General features: G+C 35.8%; 1 protein-coding gene across 1 annotated transcript in view; it reads left to right on the plus strand.

Moving 5' to 3' along the window:
• The window catches only part of DMD (dystrophin), a 1,580,480-nt gene that overhangs the window by 809,162 nt on the left and 759,219 nt on the right, over positions 1-12,099 (plus strand). The gene's annotated exons all lie outside the window — the stretch shown is intronic.

Below are 12,099 nucleotides of genomic sequence, written 5' to 3' on the forward strand. Positions count from 1 at the left end.
TATGGCCTACACACACACACACTCACACACACACACACACACACACACACACACAAATCTTGCTAAAGTTAAAAATTAATAGCGTCATCTAAAAAACATCTTTATTTGATATATTGGTTTTAAAAATATCGAAATTTATATATAGGTAACAAAATAAAAGACCCAAACTTTGTATTTAAACTGCTTCCTTAGGAAAGTTATATACTTTTTCCCAAGTTAAAATCCTATTAAATCCACAACTATTCCATTATTTAAATAATTGATGTTTTTACTATGAACAGGTTGAAACCTGTATGTCATTTTTAGACTAGACTCGATCTAGTCTAAAATAATATGTTAGGAAATGAGAAAGTTAAGAGAAATTGAATAAATGCTACAAAAATAAATATCTTGAATTCATAAAGTGGATTAAATTGATTGAAGGATTATTTTGTTTTTATTATATATAAAATATTATTTTTCACTTTTAAATATCTTACTCATATAGTATTTGAATAGAGTATGTTAATATTCTCTGATAATTTTCACCTGAATTTTTGAAATCATGTTGTTTTTGACTTCTAAATGCAAATTAGAACTTATAAATGAAGATAAAGCAATATGCCTGCTTTGTCAGATAAGCTCTAAAATTTTAGATCCTTCTAAATTTATAAGAAAGTGATATATGCTGACTCTGTTGTGAAATATTGCACAAATTGTAGGTTAATTTCAGCTAGGGATTTGGCTGTAATTGGGTAGAAAAATTTCTCCCACGTAAACATTTTGACCTACATTAAATATTGCACTTTTGTGCTTTAAAAAGTCAGATCAGCTTCCTTCAGTTTTTTTTTTAACTTAGCTTTTAAAGTTGTCAACTTCATGCTACATTTTAAAAATAAATGTTAGCATATTTAAATTTCTACTGAGATCAGTTTTGTGGCACACTTCCTCAGGATTTTTGTATCATTTGAATTTTATGAAATTTTAAAAAGTAATAAAATATACTCACAGCTATTTCCTAGCACCCAGCAGCAAATAACATAAAAATAAACATTTTATAAACAATATTTTGACCTTACAATTGTGAGAACACTGTAATTATGAAACTATTATTAATCAGTGGCATGCTTTCAGTACAACCCAAGTAGAAGTTAGAAGGAAATAGAAGTTTAGTTGTACAGGTGAAAAATAAGATGACTATTCGAGTTAACAAGAGTATTCTTAGTTTGCAGTAGGCTTTAAATACAGCTGCTGGAAGTATTTAATGTTTCTTAGTCCACATATGCATATGAAAGAAAGTATGTAATTTAAGCAAAAAAAAAAAAGTCTATAAAACCTATTCATAGCCTTATGGTTATGTAATCTCTTTGAAAATACAAGATATCAGAAATATGAGAAGAAAGTTCTCAGAAAAATTCAAATAGCAGTGGACATCCATTAAGGTTAGTCTACGTTAGAAGTAAATGAAGTATAAAATATAGTCAATTAGCTGTGCAATTTAAGATAGAAAATTCACTATTGCCTCAATTATGCAGCAGAGGATCTGGATAACATCTATAGGTTTAAGCCTGGTAGTAATACGTTTAATGATGGCTTAGCCACCAAAATGGTCTTTGTAAATGAAGAAAATGCAAATGAAAACCTATAGGCCATAAAAGGGAAGTCATAGGTTAAAACAAAGCAAGCCTCTGTATGAAGATTTTTAAGCCCTGGTCCATTGATAGAATTCAAAGAGTGCCATGACCTTTAATGAGGACAAAACATTGCTTCTTTGTTTTCACTAACCTCTAATGGAAATCGAGCATTCCCTTCCATTTTGAATATAGGCAACAAACCAGAGTAATACTAGCATTACCTGTAAAATCACAGATATTTTCATATTAGAATTTCTACAGATATCCCAAAATATTGTTCATGCTTATCACTACTTCAAAACTGCAGTAGTTATTGGACCTGCCACAAGATTTTATTAATGTGTTATTAGTAAACAAGCACATGTATTAGACTCACACATGTGCTTTTCTAATAGTTTTTTAACTGTATTTCAATACAGTTGGCTTCCTTTGGAGTCCTATGTATATTATATTCTGGACTTTAAAATGTTATTCCGAGAAGGAGTCCCAGGCTTTACCAGATTGCCAGTGGGGTCCTTGGCATAAAAGTGATCTTAACTATTTCTAGCCAGCTGTTTTGTCTGCTCAGTCCTATTCTTGCGTTCTGTGGTTTCGGTACTTTTGATGGTGCAGTTGCCATCTTCATACACTCCTTTTTTTCTGGAGAATTCTAGTAGGTGTACCAGTCAAGAGAATGTGGGTAGGCAGGCCTTATGTTGAATTGCTGACAATATAAGAAAGGGTATTTTATTTAGAATAATGTCAGTTGACAAAAGATTGAATAGAAGAGAAAAGCAAGGTGATGGGAACTGGAATCTGTAAATTGAGGAATCTCTGAATCATAACCCATAGCAATAAAAAATGATCTCAAGAGATTATCTCTCCTCTTCCCTTTAGACAGATGTGCTATTGCATCCTCCATTTCACAGATATGGCAGTTATTGTATTAACATATATCGAGGAATAACAGTTTTAATTTAAATGTTACATGATTGAGAATATTGCTTGACATTTTTCCCAACATTTTTAGTGAACAATATCAAACATCTAGAAAAGTTGAAAAAAGTAACATAATTAATACCCATATATCCTCCTGTCCTTCTCCTAATTTCCTAGATTCAACAATTAAGATTTTATCATATACGCTTTTTCTTCCTAGTTATTATTCCCATTTGAATCTTTCTCTTCCTTCCTCTCCCTACTTCCCTCATGTCTGCCTTTCTCTAACACAGGAAATAACACATATACAATTTTTTTTTTGTTTTAACATTTTCAAGTAAGTTATAAACACTCTTATACTTCATCCCTAAATACTTCAGTATGCATCTTCTTAGAATAGCAGCATTCCATATATAACCAAATTGTTTATCATGCTCAAGAAAGCTAAACATAATACTATAGTATTACTTAATATCCTGCCCATATCCAAATTTCTCCAATAGTTCAAAAATGTCTTTTATGTCTTTTTTAAACTTTTTTTTATACCTATATCCCATTATATTTCATGCACTGTATTTGGTTTTGTAGGGGAGTAAAAAAGTTTTTTCTCTACCATCTCAGGTTTAGTTTCAGAGCCTGCAAGTTGAACTGACAAAAAAACACATTAATAGGAGAAAAGCCATACAAATTTTATCTGATGTTAATATTTTTGTGTGGCATGAGGGGCTTCATGGAATAGAAGTGTGAACCTCAGCGAAGTGGTAGGCCTTAGAGCTTACATGCCATTTTAACAAATAGCAATAAACCGTAGGGAAGGAACAAGACCAAGGAAGAGAAGTTTGAGCTTCTAGGGGTGATGTACTGTGGGAAGATAAATATGGTATATGGGAAAACTGATGGAATATAAGGGATATTTCAGTAAGATTTCTTCATGCAGATTCAAGGCAATGCTCTCTGTAGTGATAAAAGTAGTCTCCTATTCATGGTACAGGAAAGGGTGGAACGGGTTACCTTCACAAAGAGAAATTTATACCCTGCCCTTAGATAGAAAGAAGGAGTAGTAAAGAATTTTCCTATATTTGCTGTTGCTCAGTTGCCTTCAGCTCAAAATAATCCTTATGCCAAAGTGGCATATTTTGGAGTAGCATTTTCTGATCCCCTTCGGTTATTATGTTTCTTCAGTCCCTTTTATTGTAAAATAGCCCTCACACCTCCTTTTATTTTGTACTGATACTGACATTTGAAAGAGTCCAATATCCTCAAAAAAATTTAATCTCAACTTTCTGGATTTATCTTATATTTTTCTTTCATGGTATCCTTTAACTTGTTCTCTCTATTCTCTATATTTCTTGTAAGCTGGAGGTTGGGTGTAGATGAGACTTTAAAATGCAAGTCAAGTGTTTTTGGCAAGAATACTTCATATAGGACACTGTGTACTTCATATCACATCAGGAGATGCATAATATGAGGTAGTCACACTGTAAATGCTGCCAAGGTTGATCACTTGGTTAGTGTGGTGACTATCAAGTCTTGAATTGTAAAGTAATATTTTTTTCTTTGAAATTAATAAGACATCTTAATGGCTTTAATATTCGTTGGTGATTCTTCCCTAACTTGGTTATTACATTGAGGTTGCATAATGGTGATTCTTCTAATTCTAACATGTTCCTGCAACCTGATTTCTTCTTAAACACACACACACACACACACACACACACACACACACACACACACACACACACGAAACATGTTTTTTTCTTTCTTAGGTGTCAATATGCATTCTTATTTATTTAATATGTTATAATGAATTACAGTTATTATTCTTGTTGATGATCACTTTTACCAGTGGGAGCTTGTTCAGGCTTCCTTCTTAAATGTCCCAGTCTCACGTTGTACTTTCCTAGCCCCAAGTTTGGATTGACTATTTATTTCTCCAATGGTCTTTGGTTTCATTTAGTGGTAATATAGAAACCAAGATCTGGGCAGTAACCTCTTCTCAAAGGAATACTGCCACCTTTCTGGCAAGAAGTCCTAAGGGACAAAATGTTTCCACATTACTGTTGCAAGCAGTAAAAATCACTTTTAGAATACATCCAAATTCACGGTAAGGCTAGGCATATTAAAAGCCCTTATGTATAAGAGCTCATGTAAAATCAGTAACTTCCTATTCATTTCAATACTTCTACTTCTGAATTTTTGAAACAAAGTTTAGTGTATACAGTCTACAATAGTTTTCTAAATGTTTATTTTATATTGGTTTCAGGTATAGAGTGCATTGGTTAGACATTTATATAGTTTTTGAAGTGATCCCCCCATTACCCTATCACCCCTCTGTCTCTACATTCAACCATTACAATACTATTGACATATTCCCTGTGTTGTACTCTACATCCCATGACTATTTTGGAAGTACTAATTTGTACTTCATCCCTTTACCTTTTTCTCGCAGTCCCCTAACCCCCCTCCCTTCTGGCAATCACCAGATTATCCTCTGTATCTGTGAGTCTGTTTTAGTTAGTTTGTTCCTTTTGTTCCTTACATTCTGCATATAAGTGAAATCATATGGTATTTATCTTTCTCTGTGTGACTTATTTCACTCAGCATAATACGCTCTAGGTCCATCCATATTGTCGCAAATGGTAGTATATCATATTTTATGGCTGAGTAATATTCCATTGTATATATGGAACATGACTTCTTTATCCAACAATCTATTGATGGGCACTTCGGTTGCTTCCTTATCTTGGCTATTGTGATTTATTGATGACAGCCATTCTGACAGGTGTAAGGTAATATTTCATTGTGGTTTTAATTTGCATTTCTTGATAATTAGTGATCTTGAGCATCTTTTCATATATCTATTGGCCATCTGTATTTTCTCTTTGGACAAATACCTATTCAGATCTTCTGTCCATTTTTTATTTGGATTGTTTTTTGTTGTTGAGTTGTACGATTTCTTTATATATTTTGGATATTAACCCCTTGTGTGATATATCATAAACAAATACCTTTGGTTGGTTTCCTTTGCTGTGAAAATTTTTTTTTAGTTTGATGTAATCCCATTTGTTTATTTTTCTTGTTTCTCTTGTCTGAAGAAGTACGTCAGAAAAGAAATTTACTAATAGCACTATCAGAGAGTTTACTGCCTGTGTTTTCTTCTGGGAGTTTTCTGGTGTTGGATCTTACATTTAAGTCTTTAATCTATTTTGAGTTTATCCTTATATATGGTTTAAGAATGTGGTACAGTTTTATTTTATTTTTTGCATGTATTTGTCCAGTTTTCCCAGCACCATTTGCTGAAGAGACCATCTTTATCCCCATTGTATATTCTTGCCTTCTTTCTCATAGATTAATTGACCATATAGGTGTGGATTTATTTCTGGGCTATCTATTCTGTTCCATTGACCTATATTTCTGGTTTTTTTGTTTGTTTGTTTTTTGACAGTACCATGCTGTTTTGATTACTATAGACTTGTAGTGTAGTTTGATATCAGATAGTGTGATACCTCCTACTTTGTTCTTGTATTTCAAGGTTGTTCTTGTATTTCAAAAATTTGTTCTTGTATCGTATTGTTCTTGTATTGTATTGTTCTTGTACAAGAACAAAAACTTTGTTCTTGTATTTCAAAATTTTATCTATCTATCTTTTATGGTTCCATATAAAATTTTGAATTATTTGTTCTAGTTCTGTGAAAAATGCCATTGGTATTTTTATAGGGATTGTATTGAATCTATACATTGCTTTCAGTAGTATAGCCATTTTAATGATATTGATTCTTCCTACCCATGAGAACGGTATATGCTTCCATTTTCTTGTATTTTCTTCAATTTATTTTTTCAATGACATAAATTTCCTAAAAGAAGTCTTTTACCTCCTTGGTTAATTTGATTCCTAGATATTTTGTTCTTTTTGATACAATTGTAAATGGGATTGTTTTCTTGATTTATCTTTCCGATATTTCATCATCGGTGTATAAAAATGCAACCAACTTCTGAATATGAATTTTGTATCCTGCTACTTTACTGAATTCATTTATTAGTTCTAGCTGGTTTTTTTTAGTGGAATCTTTAGGATTCTCTATATATGATATCACGTCATGCAAATAATGGCAATTTTACTTCTTCCTCTTCAATTTGGATGCCTTTTATTTCTCTTTCTTTTCTGATTGATGTAGCCAGCACTTCCAATAATATGATGAATAGGAGTGGTGAAAGGGAATCTTTGTCTTGTTCCTGATCTTACGGAAAACGATTTTAGCCTTTCCCCATCAAATATGATGTTAGCTGTAGGTCATATTGGCCTTAATTACATGGAGGTATATTTTCTCTTCTCCTACTTTGCTGACATTTTTTTTTAAATCATAAATGGATGCTAAATTTTGTCGAATGCTTTTTCTGAATCTAACATTATGATCATCTGAGTTTTACCTTTCAATTTATTAATGTGGTATATCACATTAATTGATTTGCAGATATTAAACCAAACTTGCATCTCAGGAATAAATCCAACTCGATCATGGTGTATGATCTTTTTAATGTATTTCTGAATTTGGTTGGCTAGTATTTTGTTGATTTTTACAACAATGTTCATCAGAGATATTGATCTATAGTTTTCTTTTTCTGTAATGTCTTTGTCTGGTTTTAGAATCAAGGTAATGGTGGCCTCATAAAAAAAGTTAGGGAGCCTTCCCTCGTCTTGAATTTTTGGAATAGTTTGACAGTAGGTGTTAATTCTTTGATTGTTTGGTAAAATTCACCTCTGAAGCCATTTAGTCCAGGACTTTTGATTTTTGGTAGTTTTTAAATTACTGATTCAATTTAATTGGTGGTAATCGATCAGTTAAGATTTTTTTGTTTCTTCTTGACTCACTCTTGGGAGAGTGTATGTTTCTAGGAATGTATCCATTTCTTCCAAATTGTCCAATTTGTTGGCATATAATTATTCGTAGTATTTTCTTACAATCTTTTGAATTTCAGTGGGGTCCATAGTTCTCCTCTTTTATTTCTGATTTTATTTATATGGATTTTCTCTCTTTTTTTCTTGAATAGTCTGGCTAAAGACATCGATTTTGTTTATCCTTTCAAAGAACCAGCTATTGGTTTCATCGATCTCTTATATTGTTTTTCTAGACTCTATTGCATTTATTTCCACTCTTATCTTTATTATTTTCTTTCTTATATGCAATTTAAGTTGTGTTTGCTGTTCTTTTTCTAGTTCTTTTTAGTGTAAGGATAGATTGTTTATTTGAAATTTTTCTTGTTTCTTGAAGCAAGCTTGTATTGCTATGAATTTCTCTCTTAGGATTGCTTTTGCTGAGTCTCATAGATTTTGAGTCATGTTTTCATTTATATTTGCCTCTAGGAATCTTTTGATTTCTTCCTTGATCTCATTGTTAACCCATTTATTCTTTAGTAGCATGTTATTTAGCTTCCACATGTTTGTGTCTTTTCCAGTTTTTTTTCTTATAGCTGATTTCCGATCACAATATTCTATTGTGATCAGAGAAGATGCTTGATATGACTTCAGTCTTCTTGAATTTATTGAGACTTGTTTTGTGTCCTAATATGTGGTCTATCCTGGAAAATGTTCTATATGCACTTGGGAAAAATGTATATTCTGGCGCTTTGGGGTGAAATGCTCTGAAAATATCAATTAAATCCATCTGGTCTAGTGTGTCATTTAAGGCTTGTGTTTCCTTGTTGATTTTCTTTCTGGAAGATCTGTCCATTGGTGTCAATGGGTTGTTAAAGTCTCCAAATCTCAGTATATTACTGTTGATTTCTTCCTTTATGTTGGTCAATAATTGCTTTATATATGTAGGTGCTCCTATTTTTCTGTTGAAAAATCAGCTGACATTCTTATGGGAGTACCCTTGTAAGTAGCTAACTGCCTTTCTTTTGCTGCTTTTAAGATTTCCTCCTTATCTTTAACCTTTGGAACTTTTGTTATGATGTGTCTTGGTGTGGGTCTGTTTGGGTTCCTCTTGTTTGGGACTCTTAGCATTTCCTGAACTCCTAAATCTAATTCCTTTGTCAGGTTAAGGAAGTTTTCTGTCATTGTTCTTTCAGATAGGTTCTCAATCACTTGCTCTCTCTTCTTCTTCTTCTGGTACCCCTATGATGTCAATGTTGGTACACTAGATATTGTCCCAAAGGTCTCAAATTTTCCTCATTTTTTTTATTCTTTTTTTTTTTTTTACTGTCTGCTTTGATTGGGTATTTTCTGCTATCTTGTCTTCTAACTCGCTGATTCGATCCTCTGCTTCATCTAATCTGTTGATTGCTTGGGGCTGCTTTGTAGGAGCTACAAAGTGATCCACAGACAGATGCTGCCTGTGCTGGATCTAGAGGCAAGTGGGAGAGACCATGCTGCAAGCTGAGTTCTGGTTACCCCAAGTACTGAGTCTGGGGTGGTTTAGCAAAAGGACAAGTGCACCTGAAGGCCAAGGCTGCCTGCCAGCTGTCCATAAGACTCCACAGCTGGAAGAGCCTTTGTGTGGTACATGAGCTGGGTGGTGTAGGGACTCAGGGACTCACCAGGGTATAGTAAGCAGATTTCTCCTACTCAGTGCAGAAACAATTTTCATGCAAGTGCTGAATCTGTGGTTCTTGTAAAAATGTCAAATTGCAGTGAAGCCAGCCACTGCCTGCCTCGTGTTCACAGACATTCAAGATCTGCTCAAGAAAAATCTGTAGTTCGGGGTGGGGTTTGTTGCCCACCACCAAAAGTCTCCTAGGATGCATGGGCCATGCACAGGTCATGTGGGCTGAGGGCTTTGGCCTGCAAGGAATGCACAGCCACATGGAGAGGCAGGGCAGGGCTGGCTGCCTGGCAACAAGTCCCTGCCACAGGCAACTTGTGAGCTGTGTGGTACGGGGTCTCAGGGAGACACATGATGGAACAAGCTGATGCTGTCAGACCAATACGGCATCAGAATTGCTGCCAGTGCTGAGTCCGCAGGCTCCCGCAAAAAGTCACAGATCACAGCAAGGCCAGCTGCCATTTGTATCGGGCCCGCAGACTCCCATGATCCACTTAAGGGATACTGCAGCTTGTACTGGCACCAGTGGTCCACCACCAAATGTCTCCCCTGAAATGCATAGGCTATGAGCCCTCCTGTTGCCTGGGAAAAATGCATGGCCCCATGGAGGGGCAGGGCAGGCCAGGTGCTCTGCAATGGGCCCTGCACAGGCCATTTGTGGGTTGGGTTGGGCTGGGCAGGGTCTCAGGGAGACACACGGTGGAGCTGGCTGATCTCACCTAGCCAGTGCAGCTTCAGAATTGGCCTTGGGGTGGGAGGGTTCAACACAGGCAAGAGGGTGCTCATTTGTAGAGTGGGCCAGAGAGTGACCTGACAAAGGAACAATGATGTCTGTCCCTCCAGTATTTGCCCTTGCACCACACAACTCAGTCTTTCCCTGTATGTCTTCTGCACTTCTCGAGCTACTGTCCCTCCAGCCGGCACCCATGGTGAGTGTCTGCAAGTGTGCAGATCTGTGCGCAGGCCCTTTAGGGGAAGGCGTCTGGACTTTCAGGTTCCTTCCATCTCACCCAGATGGCCAGAATCCTCACTGATTTTTTGCAGTCAGATTTTGTGGGAACTACTCTTCCTGGGACTGGAACCCTGGGATGAGGAGCCCCTGTGTAGTGCTAGGGCCCCTTATTCCTTCAGGGGGGGCTCTGAAGCCACACTCTCCCTTCCAGTGTTCCATTGCCACAGCTGGGTGTAAGACCAGCCCGCCTCAAGTTTCCACACCTCCTACCAGTCTCCATGTGTGTGTGTTTTGTTTTGTTTTTTTTGTTTGTTTTTTTTTATATCCTCAGATGTATGTGTTATGATCAGTCAGACTTCAGGTGGTTTTCCACAGGATTGTTTTATAGTTTGGTTGTAATTTTAATGGGAGGAGGTGAACCCTGCTTTATCTAGCCTGCCATCTTCACTCCCTTTCTGTGGAAAAGCCTACAGTCTGTGATAGTTTGCCAAGCAAATTAGTGGGGTAAATAAGCTAATGGGAGGCATTCCTAAATGTACTTAAGAGAAGAAACTGTTTTTTAAAGACCTTAGCTCATTGCTTACATGCAAATGCATGCTGTTAATTAGAAATGAGCCTTATCTGATTCATTAAAGTAAGCCTAGTAGGACCTCTTTTTGAAAATCTCCATTAGCAATTCATATTACTTTATGTACTCTTTGTAAGACAACAGTTTTCTCTTAAGTCTTCTTTAATTTTGGCTTCTCACTAATTTAGACTTCCCTAACAAAATTGCCTTCAATATAGCACCTTTATTTTTTACAAAATGAAAACCAAAAATTTTAATATAATTCATGTCTCTTTGCAGTATATGCCATCTTTTAAATATACCCAGCATATCCAAGTAAACCAGTGCTAAAAGCCTTCTCACACAATCACCCTCTGCCCCCAGGATCTCTCCAGCCCTAACTCCAGTCTCCTTGCTCTGTACTTGAACTTCTCTGGTTTCTCCTCACAGATTTTGTTTGACCCTGACTCTCTCTTCATTTAGCCCAGAGTTTTCAGACTGAGTGCCCACAGGCTGAATCCAACTTGGAAAGCATGCAGTGTTTTTACTTAGGCACTGTTTTGAAATAGTTGTCAACATTTTAAAATTTAGAGGCTTTTTATTTTTTTAAAAAATATGGATTTTTGTCTGCTTTTGAAAACTTAGATCTGCCTATTGGGCACGTATTCCCACATTCTCTCAAGGCACCATCAGCTACAACTAAGTAACAGATGTTTCAGATTCTTGCTACTCAAAGTGCGGTCTCTGGACCAGCACACAGACATCACCTGGGAGTTGCTAATAAATTCAAAATCTAATAAATCACAATCAGCATTTTTAACAAGATTCCCAGGTGGTTCATGTGCATATTAAAGTTAAAGAAGCACTGGTTTGGGCAAGCAAGCTTTTTCTTCAGTTTGCCACAGCTGCCCCACCTCAGTCATTTATATTAATTGCTTTCCCATAGACATTTGATTTTATAATACTTCATATAGCCCCTTGTATAATGATGATGGTGATGGTGCTAGTAACAGCACTTAATATTGCCAGGCGCGGTTCCAAATGCTTTACATAGCTCACATAATCTTCATAACAACTTTATTCTTATTTCTATTTTTATAGAAAGGCAACTGGGGCACAGACCACTGAAATTCTTTTGTCCAAGAACACACAACTAGCAAGTCAATTAGTCTTTCTCCAGTGTCCTTACTCTAGTTCCAATTTTGCATTCCTTATCTTAGTTTTGACCTTTAGTATTCTTTGGGATACACTTCCAGTTTCTGCCCAGCAACCTCTCAATTACCAAACCCATCCCCTTAGCTGGCTGCAATTAGTAGCAAGGGAATAGGACAAGGAATATGTTCTTACCTATATTTCCAACCATGTTATGCATCATTTCCACTATTTCAGCTTGTGTCTCAAGCATAAAATGACTTGAAGTTTTCAGTCCTTTAGCTTTTGCATAAACCATTGACTTTTTGAGGTTGACTGCCTTTCTCCTTATTTTTTCTCAAAATCTTACTCATACTCCAAAACCGAACTTAAGTG

The sequence above is a fragment of the Pteropus alecto genome, unplaced genomic scaffold (genome assembly GCF_000325575.1).
Source record: "Pteropus alecto unplaced genomic scaffold, ASM32557v1 scaffold414, whole genome shotgun sequence".
NCBI classification, from domain to species: domain Eukaryota; kingdom Metazoa; phylum Chordata; class Mammalia; order Chiroptera; family Pteropodidae; genus Pteropus; species Pteropus alecto.